General features: G+C 47.9%; 1 protein-coding gene across 7 annotated transcripts in view; it reads right to left on the reverse strand.

Annotated features, from left to right (window-relative positions):
• Window positions 1-15,684, reverse strand: part of CAMTA1 (calmodulin binding transcription activator 1) — a 223,696-nt gene that overhangs the window by 183,906 nt on the left and 24,106 nt on the right. Inside the window, exon 1 of one of the 7 annotated variants that reach the window (XM_051786364.1) lies at window positions 11,688-11,771. The exons of the other annotated variants lie outside the window; for them this stretch is intronic. The gene's annotated coding sequence lies outside the window, so the exon portion shown is untranslated. Of the gene's footprint in view, window positions 1-11,687; window positions 11,772-15,684 lie in introns of those variants that run through there. 7 annotated transcript variants of the gene reach the window in all.

Consider the following 15,684-nt stretch of genomic DNA (forward strand, 5'->3'; position numbering starts at 1 on the left):
AGGCATTTTGGCAAGATCAAAACTCCTCAGTTTTCCTCTTAAGCTTTGCAAAAAGTCATATTTTTCTACTGTTTTTTGGCCAATTCTTTTGACCACCTCTCCTCATGGGCCGCAGTTTCCTCCATGAGGCGCAAAAATGCTGAGCTCACATCCAAAAGGCTCAGTAACCAGCAAGAATCAGATATTTTATTCCTCCCCGAACTCCTTTTTCCCTGCACATTTTGGTGAGCACAGGCAACAAAGTGATAATGAAACCCCAACAGCAACTTTTCCTCTTACAAAGCAGGGAGGTGAGAAGGACACCTCAGCAACCCCAAACCCTCACCCCTCAGGAGCAGCTCAGCTCATCCTTGGAATTGCCTTTCCCCCCCCAAAACTGCCACAGCCGGCGGCAGTGCACCGACCTGCCTGACCGGGAGCACTCACCTGTGTCCAGGGGCCGCGGGGCGATGGCGGGGGGCGAGGGATGGCGGGGACACCGAGGACACCGGGCTTTGTGCCCCAGGGACACCGGGCTCTGCCCCACAGGGACACCGCAGGAACGTGAGGGCAGCGCGGGCTCGCGCCGGGCTCGTCCAGTTACCCGGTAGCCTCATCAGTGCTAATTGAGGGCACCTGGGAGGGGCGGCGCACGCGGGGCTGGGGCAGCAGCACCTGGGCCGCCTCCTCCCCGCCAACTGTGCACACCTGTGTGTGTGTGTGTGTGTGTGTGTCTGTGTGTGTGTGTGGGTGTGTGTCTGTGTGTCTGTCTGTGGGTGTGTGTCTGTGTGCTCGTGTGTGCGCCCACGTGTGCACGCGCGTGCCTATGTGTCCGCACGTGTGTCCGCGCGCACATGCCCATGTCCATGTCCCCGCACACACGACACACAGAGCAGAGCTGTTCACACACGTGAACGCTGGAGGAGCCGCGGTTTGGGAAGGAGCGTTCCCGCCGCTGCTGCAGTCCCGGGTGTCCCTCTGACCTTGCTCAAACCGCAGTTCCTTTGGGACGCGGGATCGCTGCCACCGGGCCCCCCATGGCAGGGGCTGGCGAGGCAGGGACACTGCCCAGGCAGGGACACTGCCCGGCGCTCCCGGGAATTGTTCCTTCCCGGAGGGGAGCTGCGGGAGGGCCCGTGAACGAGGCACCGCGGGCGAGCGTGGCGAGATCCGCGTTTGCTCAAGCCGGGCCCCGAGGATCTGCCGGCTCCCCCGGCCGCTTCCTCCAGGCCCCTCTCTAGATAAGCACATTGACTTTAAACTAAAGCGTGTGCCAACAGCTGCAGCTCCGCGACCGGAGCAGGCAGAGATGTGGCGCTGAATGATAATTAAATACATTCTCATCATCTGTCATTTTTTACTGCAGGTGCCAGTGCAATAAATCTGAGCTTGACTCTTCTGTCAGCTGGCAGCAAACATGTTTTAAAGCCAGATCTCGGGGGATGAATTCAGAATGGATTGGCCTTGCACAGGGAGGAGCCACCTCTAACACACCAAGTGGGTAACGCATACCTGATTGCTTTCATAATACTTTTATTATTTTGGTGACACCTTTCAACCTGATCCTACAAAGAGGGCAAACACCTCCACCTCTGTCTCCCCCACACCCTAACCCTCCCCACATGGCTCTGTTCTCAACCCCCAGCGCTGTCCCAGCATCTTGGTGTGCCCATGGCCCACTAGGGGTACTAGGATTCTGGTCAAAGAGGAAAAAAAAAATCAAAGAAAAAAAGAAAAAATTAAAAAGAATTCAAATTCATTTAATTAGAACAACTACAACTCAGAAAATTAAACATTTAAGTTACTATGCTGTAAACCCAACTCATCCCTCTGGTGCACAGCAATGGAGCAGCTGTTTCCCCATGGATGGACGCCAACCTCTCCCCGGTCATCTTGTGGAGAACAGTGAATCCTTCACTGCAGACACTGCTGGGACACCCCGTGTGACACCATTTTCCACACGCCTGTGATGCAGCACCAGCCCCTGAAGTGTAATGACGTTGAAGGAGTGAATGGTTTTGAAGTATGTATTGTTTTACCAATAGTTTTCTTCTCTTTGCCTTTTACACACAGCCTGGCTGACACACAGACCAGGTACAAATCCAGGTGCCACAGGATACTACTGCCCCCGAGCTGGCCCCTGTCCCAGGAAGGATGGTAAGCCTGGCCATGGGGACCAGCCCCTGTGAGCCCACGTGGGGAAAGCACGGAGCACGAAGGGAAAAGCCAAAACAGCAAAGAGAGAGAACCATGCCCCCAGTTTCGCTAGCGAGCGCCAGCGCCTTGGCACACCATGGCTGGGGCTTGCCAGCTGCACCCGCTATTTATAACACTGGCACTTACACAATTAGAGCTCGACAATTTAAAACACAGGCCTGGAAATCAGAGTACTTTATTTACCCAGTCAAAGCTGTATCAGCGCAGTTGGCTTTCCGAGGGGGGAAGTGGTGTTTATGGAGCACCTGTAGGTGCCTCTCTGCCTCCAGCTGCCCTGAATGGCAGTTCCCTCCTGGCAGCATGGGCTGGTGGGAAACACACAGGTAAATCCTTCAGCAGCACTCTCCGGCTTCCAAGACTTGCTGGACTTTCAGCCTTAAAAAAATCCCACTTTTAATTTGGGGCAGAATATGCATCTGGAAGGGGCAAAGAGCTCTGGGTCCTGCCCCAAAGTGGGCACAGGTGCCTGGGCTTGCCCCCAGGTGGTTTCTATCTACATTAACTGTGTGTTCCACCCCTTGATCAGTTTTGACTTTGGCCTGTTACTCTGCCAGCTCTATGTGTGTCCTGGAGCCACAAATGCCTTTTTGAACAAATTAAATTAAATCATAAACAAGCTAAGTGGCTACAGAAGAGCAGAACCCCCCTTTTGTGTGCAGGAACCAAACCCAGTGCTGCCTACTTAGCAGTTTCCTTCACAAGCACACAAGCTCTGCTTGGCTCTCCCTCGCTGGAGCAGCAACAGCCTTGTAACACCATCAGAACACAGGTAGGACTCCAAAAAAATCTCTGGGAAAAGCCATGACTGAATTTGGGGGCAGGAATCACTGACACTGTACTTACAGCATTGTTACAGACCCTTCCCTACTTCCCACAGTCAGACTATCCTGAGACGGGGTTTTCACCACTCTCCCCCGCACATTCCTAAACCCACCATCCCCGAACCCAGGATCCACCAGTGCCAAAAATATCTGATGTGGGTCTGTGATAGCCCATGCCAGCGCCACTGCCCACAGCCTCCCCTGCGCTGTAACACCTACTTTAAACAAAAGCACGTTCTCGTTTCATTAAAAACAGTCCCACGGATTAAAGATTTGGATACCACAGCAAAGCAAGTTAAACATTTACTTTCTATTAAAACATCTAAATGAGAAGATTAAAACCTGTTTTACATTAAACAGGCAAAGTCAAATCATCACAGGAGCAGCGTACTGGGTACTTAGAGCCAAGGCCTTCTGATGTGCAGAGGTAACCCATTTATGGAGGGAGGGATGGGAGGGATTTCCTAAAACTACTCAGAAAGGGGTAAAAAACCAAAAGCAGACATACATTTGAACAAATCTCCCTTCATTGTCCCCACGCCCGCCTCCCAGAGCCATTCTGCTGCAGCTCCAATCAGCTCACTCCTGCTGACAGCTCTTGCCCCAGATTCCCCCATAAAATATTTTCACAGCTTATTACTCTATTTAGCACACTGCACGCTTAAGCTCTTTTGTTTATTTTTCATTTGAGACGGCAGGAGGAGACGATCCAATGGAATGCAGAAGGGGGTTATTGACTGTGTTTAGTGGCAACTGTTCACAGGAGCAGCAGTTAAGAGGTCACGGAGGTGACGCAGACACAGCTGACTGCTGCAGGAATTTATGCTCTAATTTTCTAACATCCAAACAGATTCTGCCTGGTAACAGAAACCACCAAACTACGGCTGGTTACTGCCAAGGCAGAATTCCCCCCGGAAGCTGAATGTCTCCCTTTACAGGGCCAAAATCCAAGTCCATTTGTAAGCGCCTGCAGCCGATCTAACAGCGTTCAGACACAAGACCAGCTCCTGCCATGTGGGTGCTGAGGCAAAGCTCCCACTGCTGCCAGGCACCTCTTCCACAGCGTGTATTAGCCAAGCTTCAGGATCACCCATCCCACCAAAAGGTTTTGGTGATGCAGTTTCAGATGAGTGCCAAACCCACAGGGTAACACAAAGCACCGTCGCTGCCAGACACGGTCCTTCATCCAAACACCAAAGGCGGGCACTGACCCGGCACGTGCGGCGATGCCCCGCGGCTGGCAGAGAACCCCCATGGGGACTCACACACAGATCCCAGTCCCGAGCTTCAGAGCGATGTACTTTCATGTACTGAGCAGCCAATTTTATACTCCCCCCCTACCACAGCTCCATCAGTTGATCTTGCTGCCATTAAAGGAAGGCATCAGAGTTCCCACGTTCCATGTAACAGAATTAGACTGAATCCCCTCAATTGTCCTAGAGGTCATCCCAAAGAGAAGTCTCTACTTCAGTTTCTTTTTCTACTTGGTTTCAAAAGTTTATTTAAAAAGCAAAAAGCAGAAGGAAGCGAGGGGCAGAGCAGACACATGCAGCCCCTGGGATAGAGGGTTGTTTACTTTAAAAAGATCACAGAATTTCAGGGTGAAGCAGCACCCAGCAGAAGGGAGAATCCCTTGGAAGTGCTGCTTAACTGGCCTTGTCAGAGAAGTTTTTTGACATGAGCATGTACTATGTAAAAGGAATCATACCTTTGATTAAAATATTTGGAAAAAAAGGTGTACAGCCAGAAACCAAAGGGAAGTCTCACCGTTATTTCTCATCTGATCACACTGAATAAAAGGGTCCAACTTACAAAGTATTTTAGGACAGAACTTTGAGGCTCTACTGCAAGCAAATGCATTATGCTGCTTGTGCAGACTAAACATACTATATACAGACAGGAAAGTAGCTGGGTGGCCCCAAGGCTCGTTGTCAAGAAGTCACACGACCCACAGGCCACGGCCAACGCTCATGGGGAAGGGTCCCAGTACCTGCTGTGAGCAGGAGGCACGGGAACAGCCCTGGGACACTTTGTGGCTACCACTCACTCGGCCCTGCAGCAGCCGGGCGTTGGCATTCCCGCTGCCATCACTTGTGCTCCAACACCCAGACGTGGGAGCCCCCGGGCAGGCAGCGGGATGCTGCGAGCCCGGCGCTGAGCTCCGCCCGCAGCCCTCCCCGGGGCGGCTCAGGCGCTGCCCTCGCCAGAGCCACGCCGGTGGCTGCCCTACAATCGCTGTCTCCTCCAAGCCCTGGTCTTCCTGCAAACCTGCACATTCGGTGCCTTCACAGCACCCTCCTGTGGGGATTCCGCGTCCGTACAGACACGGGGGCAGCTGCAAACGGGGCGCGCTGGAAACCCTCGTCCTCCGGCGATGCCGCAGGGACGGGCACCTCCAGCCGCCCGAGCCGGCGGCCCCGCTCCGTCCGCGGCACCTCCGCATCCCGGTACCGGGCGGGACGAGGCGATGCCAAAGCACCGCGGCACCGGCACCGCCCGGGCAGGACGGGCAACCGCGGGGGCACCGCCCGGCCTGAAACCAGCCAACTGCTCGTCCGTAACCGACACAGAGCCAAGCAGTGACAGGTAATTACAAAACCAAGTAAAAACCCCTGGCTAAAGCAGATTTCCTGTAGCAATCCCTGACAAATACAAACTGCACCCCAACTCCTTCCCTGGGGTGTGAGATTGCCCCCCATGGGGTATATCAGTGCTTAAAACCTGCTCTCAAAACCAGGGAAACCTTCATTTTGCAGCACATCATTTGGAACCACATCCACTTTAACACTTTTTCTACTTTCATAGTGATGCTGCATTTTCATTCAGATACTTAAAAACATTTTTATCAGAACTTACAATGATTTTACATAACACTTTGCACCACGATGAAAACCAGTCAGTGTACTCATTTTTAAGAGAAGGAAGATTTAAGAGAGTTTATAATAATTATGTTACTAAACATTTAAGTTTAAAAAAAAGTATGCATGTTACTCACACTGTTGATTTACAGCATTCAGAGTGGTGCCAAGATACATAAATCCCAACTATCATACACCTTCCCACTTTTTGCAAGGATGCTGCAAAATTAAGAGTTGGATAAATCTAAAATCTGAATTACTGATTACCCTCCAGGTTATGCAGTAATTTAACATCCCTCAGCATACGTGACTTGCAGAGCACATGCAGATCAGTTCACTTGTGCAATGGGCAGCAAGAATGTGTGGCATCATTCACTTTTGAAGCCCCTCACACCAGAATAATTCATCTGAATAGATGATGCTTCTGCAAGAACAAATCAAGTTTTTTGCTTCTCAAATGAACAGGATTTTTAAACAAGTCTGGCAGAAGAGCATTAGGTGAAGCGCAGACACACTACAGCACCCATCTCTAGTTTACACACTCTAAAGCAAGAGTGATCGTGGGAGGGACGATAATCCCTCATTTACTTCTTCCTCCACCTAGAGAGGGAAGTTCTTTCCATACCCTTAATTGCCTGGCAATAACCGTTTTCCCTTGTCGGGAATGGCATATTTTCCCTGTCCCTGAAGTACATGAGTATTCTGTCATGAAAAAGAACAGGCCATAGAATCAATCACAGAAGCTGTCAGAGAAGAGAAGAGCATCTAGTCTGAAAAACTCAGGTGCAAAACTGCAATTAAAAACTGCCATTCCATTGCCACAAAACCTTTCCAAACCATCATCCTGGACTGTAACTAAACCCTCCTCTTGAAAGTTAAAATTTCACTGCACTCATGAAACTCTGAGAAAGGAAGAGCTGCTCAGCTACCAAATTCTGAAGACATAACTTAGCTCTACAGCTGCTCTTCCAGGGCAATGAAAGGCTGAGGCTGATAGGAAGAGGGTGTGTGGAGACTGGGAGCAAGGGCTGAAATCCATCCTGCAGAACCCAGGAAGCTGAGAAGCAGACGTGGCAGAACAGAGCAGGCAGAGCTGCAGCAAGATGCACCAAGCACGATTTTTGTTGTTACTGTGCCACGAGGTCTGTGTCAGGGAAGGCTGGGTAAGGACAGGAGACTCCCATCACTACCAGATGTACAACACAACTTACTACTACCATCAGAAACTACAGCACCATCCGGGCAGCAGCAGCAGGATTTTCCAGATGACAACACTTCATTTCTACCTTGAATATCAGTTCTTTCTCCACTACCCAGCCCTGCTCAGGGAATAGTGGAGCTATTCCCAGATACAAAGAAAATGTGTCCTAAATAAATGGAGAAGAGAAAGGCAAATAAAATGTTTGATAATAAAGTCTTGCAAGCTGTAGCCTTTTACAGGAGGGAAATTATCTTCACAGCTGGAGAGACCTCTCCTGGCATCAAGGTCAGAACTTCTTAAGGAACGGTGAAGCCCAGACCATCCCTAACCCAACAGGAACCTCAGGAGCACTGTTCCCCAGCTGCCACCTACTACACATCCACAAGAGAAAAAGTGAAGCTGCAGCATAAACCCCGGTTATCAAATTACACGTGGATCAAACTACTGAATCAGTATATTCCTCAGCCTCTCCTCAGCCCACCGCCCTGCCAACGTGTGAGGGCCGAGGTGGACAGCAAGTGAACAGTTGGCCCCGGGTGACAGAGCAGAACTTTCATCAGGAACACACATCACGGCACCTTCCAGGCCCCTCCCAGGAACAGAGAAAGGCAAGTCGTAGTATTTGTTTCATACATTCATCACAACAGGAACATCAGCCAGATCTAGACTAGGTCCAAGGGATAATCACTGTAATTAGCGCTTCGTTCATATAATTACCAGCAGACCCTGTAACATTTTACAATGGAGGTAATTACCCACATTTTACAGCTGAGGAAACAGATAACAGTGCAGGTGAGTAACTTAAAAGAAATCATCAGTGAAACTGTGGCGCAGCCAGAGACTGCAATTATCCTTATTCCCAGCCAAGGCTCTCCCCAACAATCCGTGCTGAATTCACTTCTGTCTTGTGGGAAGGAATCCAGAGAAAATAAACACAAACTGGAATTTCCAATGTCTAGAAGAGCTGAAAAGCAGACAAGCCAAACCTGAAGGAGAAATAAAAACACATGTTTAACACTGAGCATTTTCTGAGCTGAATTGAAGCTACGAGCAAGGGACAGGCAAAGGACCCTGCTCTAGCAGACACAAAGCCAATGTGGGGTGTCAAGTGCTACAGTTCTACTTCTGAAGCAGAGGAAAAGCAGAAGCACAGGAGCAGGTCAGGGCTGGCTGCCACACCAGCTCACTCTCTTAGAGACCTTAACGCACTTTGAGAAGTTAGAGATTAAAGCAGGAGCAATAATTAAATTTAAGGACTTAGCAAACCAATGCACACCCAGAGCAGCAAGCAGGGTGACAAGCCTGAGAAATTCACCCCCAGCCTGGGGAGAACCTCCCCACAGAGTTGCTGCCAGGGCCCGTGCCCTGCTGCCCTGCTGCGAGGCCAGAGCAGCACTCAGGCTCTGCTGGAAAGGGGGAGTTCCCTTCCCCTTCACACTAGAGCAGCAGGATCTGTGCCTAGAAGCCACCAGCCATGAAACATGAGTAAGGTCTGTTGCCACTTGCTTACTTTACTGTGTACAGTACAGTACTACACAGAAATCTGTGTTTTCCCAGATATAGGCCTGGGCAGGGGGTATAGACCTGTCCTGTACCTTCATCCTGCACCTCCAGATGAGCTTCAGTATTAATAGAAAATACAGTGTGCTGACTGATAAATCTGATTTTTGAAAGTAGTCCAGGCCAAAGTGAGCAATTTGCTGCTGTCTGAGTATGTTTTATTAAAAGAGCAGTACACACAGGTGTCTCTCAGGTTGAATAAAGCAGATTATGTTAATCCAACCCCAGCTGCATTACCTGAACTGCAAGACATGCAACACTCTAAATCTTGCACGTGTGCCAGGGATTTCAATTCAACCCTTCAGCATTTGGTTAAGGTTAGCATGTAAAAGCCTCCAGCAGCAGAAGATACTGCACAGATTTCAAAATTAAGACTTGTTTCAGGAGTGGACGTTATCAACATTCTGGCTTTGAGTAACAGAAAAACCTCATAGGCAGGAGCAAATCTCTCAATAGAGTATTCTCTCAATATTTAAATAGACAAATGTTTTGCTTTACAAACATCTTGCAGCATTTGTGTAGTTCTTTGATTAAGTGTTTGAAGAAAACATGTATTTTAGTTCCTGCTCTGTAAAAAACAAGCTCAGTAAAGTGAATGAAGTTCCATCATTTCTTGCCATCCCAGGGTCAGCTGTTGCTGTTCCTGCTGTATCCAGCAGCACTGCAGCAGAAACCTGGGGATGGATTTTATGCTGGGGCGATGCTATTGCTAGGTCAACAAAGCAGCTTTTCTCGCTAGTATTTACTGTTTTTTATACAAGAAACTGAGGACAATTCCTAGCTCCTCCCTTCCCAAGCGTCCTGGAAGCCCATGCAACAGCTGAACAGGCATAACCCATGTTATTACACCGGTTTCCGCGGATAAACATCTGCATCTAACACAATCCATGGAAAGATCACAACAAAGCATGCACCACTCTGTCACCCCACCACCTTGGGAGCTACACCCAGCTAGTCACAGCTCAGAGCGCTTACCTTATGAAAGGAGGCAGGATGGACATGACAAAACATGAAATGACAAAAAAGAAACAAGACATTCTAACCATATTTTAAGCTAATCTGTTTTTATATTATTGACTCCAATTCCCAACAAACATTTTTATTCCATCTCTTCTTTTTCCCTGCTATTTGTTCTAGCAGAAGGCAACCGCCAGCCAGCCCTCTGAACAGGGAGGGAGATTCCCTTCAGTTTCCAGACGTCTAAATAAAGGTTTTTTAAAAATTGCTTCCCTGGAAAGTCAAGGCATTCACATCTAACTGCTGCCAACATAAAAGATGTGTTACAAGGAGGAGAAAAACAGTCTTCAAGGAGCTTTCTTGAGCAAAATAAGTATTTTTTCCACTGAGTTTTAAAAACCCTTTTCTGGAGACTGGAGAAATAGCTCAAGATGATTTCTAGAGGATCCTTCTTATCAGGCTGACAGGCAGCATTAAACCCAGAGCCAAAGCCAAATTCCAGCTATCCCAGACACACTCGATGAGGAGCAGCAGTCTCTGTATCAGAACTGATGACTCCAGGTCTCCAAAAACTATTATAGCTAAAATTTGGAACAGGGGGGGAAAGCAAGAAACCACCTGAATGCTTCAAGCACTGATGTAGGCTGTGATGGTCCAGCACAGCTTGTAGCCATGGGGTCAGAGAAACTCACACACCAATATGGAGGTGCTGGGCAGAGAATTCTGTGAATTCTGGACCTGCCATGTTATTTTAACAGGCAATTCTGCCACACAAAGGCAGTTTCAAAACAGGGATCTTGTGGTTAAGCACAGAGATCAGTGCTGGAAATACCTTTCTCAAGCAGGGATGCCAATCCAAACCAGCTGCTTCCTGAACCATGCTCTGGTGATGATGGTGAATCCCTGCTGCTCACACAGAACTTGGGGCTGATCCCCTGGGCCTTTCAGAGGACTCACAGGGAAGGAGGCAGCTCAGTCTCCACCCTGGGGGTCAGCAGGACCCCCAGACAGGGAAGCAGAGCTTGCTGGGTGTCCGGGTGGGCTTCAAGCTCCTCCCAAGGCCAGGCACTGGCAGAGCCCACTGGGACTATGTAAACAGCTCACTGCAATTTTAATCTGTAGTTCTAATGAATGATATATTTATAAGCATCAACAAGGCTCTGAGAAGACCTAAATCCACTTCAGTGTTCATTTAGAAGCTTCATTTGTGTGCAAGGAAAACTGCAGCATTAAATGTTAGAGAATAAAATAATGAGACACTTAAAAAGTAATCTGTACTTCAGTGGGCCGTGCTCCATGGATTTCACATGATCATTTACCAGATAAAACCAGAATCTGGCCAAAATCTGTCTTATCCACCGGTTCCCTTTCAATAGGAAAATGGAAAGAATCAGCTACTAAGCTTTGGGGGCTTTGCCATCCCACGTACACACCATGCTGCTTCCCTAAGCACAGCCATGCCTAAAGCACAGCTCCAGGCATCGATAACTTCCCTTTGGGCTCCAAAGATAATGGAAAAATAAATGCAAATTGAGTTTCAATTGAGATTTTCATTTTGGTCTAAAGCCTAATCTTTTATTAAAACAGCTATCAGTTTGGAGCTGATGCTTAGGAAAAGTTATCTTCAGGATAGGGAACAAAATTTCAACAGCAAAGAATAGTTCTTATTCATAAGAGTATCTGAAATACTCGCATGGTTATCAAAATGTGACTGAAGGGGACATGGATGGGCCATGGGTTTTACTGAACAAAAGAACTGTAGAAAAAATGCAAATGAAAAGCGAAGATGTACATAAATATCAAAATAAATTAGATTACGTACTGGGAGAACACAGATCAAAAAAAGTAAAGTATTATACAGACAACATACACACTGTTGAACTTAAAAGAAGCAAAAACCAACACAAATTGCACAGTTTATTAACAACTGAAACAATGTTTATTCAAGAAAAGCCAACATTACCCATCCTCATAGAAAAAAAAAAAAAAGACATTTGGGGAGGTCAAAGAACACTACAGTTTAAAATGATGAAATGTTACAGCTTACACACCAAAATTAAAAATGAAATGAAATTAAAAAAATGAAATGGTTACCAAAGTAATGCAGGTCAAGGGATCAAAGATGAAGGGTCACACACTATTAAAAAGAAATCCAAAAGGGCGTCTGCATCAAGATCTCTGTAAAACAAAGGAGCTTCAGTGAGTAAAACTAGAACCTTCTATGGAAGCACATCAAAGCTCCCACATTTCACACCCAGGCCTGCGCCAGCGGCCACCAACCCTCCTGGGGCCACTGACCCTTCCTGTGGCCACCGACCCTTCCTGTGGCCACCGACCCTTCCTGTGGCCACCAACCCTCCTGTGGCCACTGACCCTTCCTGTGGCCACTGACCCTTCCTGCGGCCACCGACCCTTCCTGTGGCCACCCACCCTGGCAGCACCAGATGACTCCTGTTCCCAGCCACTTTGGCTTGTTATTATTAACCTCCCTGCAGACAGGCTTCTACAATTTCCCCACTTCCACACTGGGGTGCTGGTTTCCTGCTGCCCAAACTGGTCAGTGCCGAGGGCAGGAGGCAGCCCAGCCCGGGCTGTGTTGGCTGCAGGGCAGAGCACACGGTCCCACACGGGCACTGAGCTGTGCCAGGGGGGCTCTGCTGAGGTCAGAACACACGGGCTGCCAATGCAACTGGCAGATCATCGCTTCTCAGGGAAAGCTTGACACGTTTTTCCAAGAGTTTCCTTTATTCACTGTGATTGTGGAAATCTGGTAATTAGTGACACACGTGCACACTGAACCCCTCACATTGTAATGTATTGCTTTAACACTACAATAAAAAAGTAATTCAAATGTGGTTTCTAAGACAAAGGCCTCTCCTCCTGGAATTTCAATTACACAGAAGCTATAAAACAACCTTTGGTACCCATTTCCAAGCAAGATGCAGTCAATTATCTATAATAAATTTATGCAGAGAACGTAATATTTACATCAGATAACTTTTGGAGAAAGACAACCACCAAGGGCATTGCATCCCTCTTCAATCCAGCATCCCTCCCCCTGCCTGGCAAGGCATTAACTTTGAGGAGTCTTTTATCTGGACCAAACCAGCCTGATGCTTGAAGCCAAGAAACAAAATCGCCACACAAACCTCTGTCTTTGTAAGGCAAAGAAGCCCCCAGTGTCAGAGAACCACCATATGTAACACTGACATACAGTGCAAGGATCTAGTCTGCCTGGATGTTTTTCCAGAAAACACATCTCATCCTTCCACATCACTCCTGCTTCACACATGTCACAGTGAGGAACACACTGCAGAATGCAGAAAGGTCCATGTTCCCCCACAGCAGCAGTGTCTGACAAAACCTCCTGCTAAAGCTACTGCCACATGCTGGAGTTAAAGCTCGGTTCCTGCCATTATTTTCAACATTTCTCAATTCCAATTTCTGTGAACCAAACCAGTTAAGTCCACGTTTCCACTGTTCTCTCACCGTTTTTTTGGGCTGGCTCCTCTCACCACGACTCACACTGCAGGTGTTCCAGATGACCTCGCTGTGAAGGAAAGCAGTTTGGGAACCCAGGGACTTCACTCAATAGCACAGACACAGACTTGCAGTGACTCAGCAGCTAATTGAGTCCGAAGGCACCAACATGAGTGGTGTGATCAGGAAGACTGAGAGCTCAGGAATCTCACAGGGGTGTGCAACACGGATGTTCCCGTGGGGCACACCAACATTGTGGGGCTCCCTCACTAGTTCTCAGCTAACACAAAGATGAGTTTCAGGTAACTCTAGGAACATTTTACCCCTGGAACTACAACGGCCTCCCAGGAGGTGCAGCTCTCCGGGGCTCCCCAGTGGCTGGCTTGCCTCAAGGCTGTGTGCTGCCAAACAGCTCCTGTGGTCTGTCAACAGCAGAGCACTGACACCACATCCACAAAGCCTTGGTTTTTCTTCCCCCCCACCACAGTAATTCCACCCCCTCCCACTCTCCTCAGGACACCGTTCCCCGCAATGATCACTGCTTTGGCAGGAAACAGACCCGTTTCCCTCTTTTTCTTAGGCACTGCCCCTGCAGAAAACCTTCGCTTTGATTGGCACTAATGTTTCCTTCATATCTAGTTTTAATTTTTCACCTGATTCCCTGATTTTTCTCTTCCAAATGCAACAGCCACCCTCGGAAGCAGCAAACCTGAGATCAAGATGACAGGATTTCAATCACTTACAAAATATAATCTCCTCAGTTCCCATTCATTTGCCAAGTGAACCAATTCCTTTGTGTGTATACATGCCAGGCCCTGGCAAAGAGACTGAGATTGACTTTGTAAATTGACTTTGTTGTAACATTTTCCTTGTAAAATGAGGTACAAAGTATAACTTGTGTAACATCAGTGAGTATTTTAGCGCTGGGCAAGCCAGAAACCCAGATACATGATGCAGAGGTACCTACCACTACTACTGGTGTTCCTGTAGCTACAAGGTAAATACTAACTGAATTAATGCACTCTGATGACTCCCTCCCGTTTCAAGAAGGGTGCTGTAATTAATAACTCCAACTTTTTATTCCCCACACACCGGATTCCACTTTCTCTTCTGATACTACACTTCAGGGTAACCATACATGATTAACAAGGATGAGCTGCAACAGATGACACAGGTTAGGAAAAGCACACCAGCAACTGGAGGAAATAATATTCCACCTTATTTTCCCACATTCCCAGACCAATCTACAATACCCTTTTTTTTTTTTAATTGTGTTAAGCATAAGACAGACAAAGGATTCTGAGCTGCTCTACAGCTGCTGAACTATGGTCATTTACACAACTCACTCTTAGTGGAGGACCTAGAGGTGTCCCATAGCAAAAAAAAACAATTCCACCAGACCAATTCCACTCCAAACTAATCTCTAGAGAGTTTCAAAAATACTCAGCAGTACTTTGACAGGTTACTAATGGCAAACAATCAAGTGGTTAAATACCACGACCATTTTATATTTTGTGTATAATATGTTAAAACTAATGATGAAGCAATTTTTTTTCTTTAGGCTATCATGAAGTGTAAAAAAGTTAATTAATTCGATCGAGTTCACATGGAAAACAAAAACAAATGAGGAGGGCAGTGCATTATCCCCGACCCTCCATTTGATCTGTTGGCTGTGCTTTACAGGAGCCACTCTGTTTCCAGTACTCTGACACAGTAACTGCCCTGAACTGCCAAATCAGCCATTTTTCAGCAGTGCCCACATGAACCAAACGGAAGGGGAAAAAAGGTTTTCCCGAAAAGGAAGATGAGAATCCCTCTGTATTTGAGCATGAACAGCATGGCAGGTATTCCTGCTTCTGTTCCAAGTTGCCAGGACCAGCAGGTAACCTTCTGATTCTGCTCAGTCCCCAGCCTGCTCACAGCACACAACTCAGGAACTGCAAAAGCAATGCCAGCAGCATGTTCCTGCTTTGCACATTAAACAAAGCACATAATTTCAGAGGAAGTTTTTTGTAAGAGTCAATTCTAAAAGGCACTTAAAAGCATTAAAAGAAAAAAAAAGCAGCAGTGGCAGTAGCCATGCTGCCAGGTCTGCAGCAGGGCAGGGCCGAAGGAGCCGTGTGCTGACTGGCTGACCGGTGCTCAGTGCCAGGCCCAAGGAGAGCTGGAGTGGCGGGCGGCAGGGACCATTCGCTTTCCTGCCTCCCTGCCAGCGTCTGGGAGCATCACAGCCAGCCCAGAGGCTCCAGACTCGCTCCTCATTCAGTCTGGGTCCCTCACCTCCCTCAGGCAATTCTCCAAACCTTCAAGATCTTCTCTGTGCTTTAGAAAAAAAGATGGCAAATAACTCTCTGTCGAGCAAAGAGGAGAATGTCAGTGTCGTGCGAGCAAAGTGAGAACGCCAGAGCACATCGAGATGTCAGTGAACACACGATTCGGGCCCCAGGGCAGCAGAGGCAAAGAATTTCTTCCTATGCTAAATATGCTCAAAATACAGAGTTCCATAATTGCATTATTTGCATACTCTCCCAAGCAATACCTGAGCCTGGAATCTGCAAAACGTAGATGCTGGCTGATTCCGGAGAGCAGGGCAGTTCTGTCGTGCCCCTCC

Source organism: Manacus candei, unplaced genomic scaffold (genome assembly GCF_025592945.1).
Source record: "Manacus candei isolate 608988 ecotype Guabito, Panama unplaced genomic scaffold, ASM2559294v1 h1tg000022l, whole genome shotgun sequence".
In the NCBI taxonomy this organism is placed as follows: Eukaryota; Metazoa; Chordata; class Aves; order Passeriformes; family Pipridae; genus Manacus; species Manacus candei.